The sequence below is a fragment of the Propithecus coquereli genome, unplaced genomic scaffold (genome assembly GCF_000956105.1).
Source record: "Propithecus coquereli isolate 6110/MARCELLA unplaced genomic scaffold, Pcoq_1.0 Scaffold158, whole genome shotgun sequence".
Lineage (NCBI taxonomy): Eukaryota > Metazoa > Chordata > Mammalia > Primates > Indriidae > Propithecus > Propithecus coquereli.
The window spans coordinates 1,806,261-1,807,153 of record NW_012140302.1 but is presented as its reverse complement, the minus strand read 5'-3'; positions in this window follow the sequence as shown (position 1 = coordinate 1,807,153).

Sequence of the window (893 nt, the reverse complement as noted above, 5' to 3'; positions counted from 1 at the left end):
GCCCAGGCAACACAGTGAGACTCTGTCTCAAAAAAAAAAAAAAAAAAAAATTACAGAGAGTTCCCATATACTCCTCTTCCCCCCAGCCAGTTTCCTCTGTAATTCCTATCTTGCATTATTATGGTACATTTGTTACAATTAATGAACCAATATTGATGCATTATTATTAACTAAAGTGCATCATCTACATTAGGCTTCAGTCTTTGTGTTGTACAGTTCTATCACTTTTGCCAAATGCATGAAGTCATGTATCTGCCATTATTGTATCACCCAGAATAGTGTCACTGCTCTAATTATTCCCAGCGTTCTACTTACTCATTCCTCCTTCCTTCCCTCCCCAACCTTAGGCAACCACCATCTCTATACTTTTGCCTTTTCCAGAATATCACACAATTGAAATCATACTGTATACAGCCTTTTCAGACCGGCTTCTTTCCCTTAGCAATATATACATTTAATGATCCTCTGTATCTTTTCATGGCTTAATAGCCCATGTCCACTTATCACTGAATAATATTCCATTATATGGATATACCACAGTTTGTTTATCCATACACCTATTAAGGAATATCTTGGTTGCTTCCAATTTTTGGCAATCATGAATAAAATTTCTGTAAACGTGCATGTGCAGGTTTTGTGTGGACATAAGTTTGCAACTTACTTGGGTAAATATCTAGGAGTGCAGTGGCTGGATCCATAGAGTGAGAATGTTTAGCTTTATAAGAAACTGCCAAATTATCTTCCAAAGTAGATGTATAATTTGTGTTCCCACCAGCAATGAATGAGAGTTCCTGTTGTTTCATATCCTTGCCAACATTTGATATTGTTGAGGTTTTGGATTTTAGCCATTCTAATACTTGTGTAATGGTATCTCATTGTCATTTTTTTTTTTT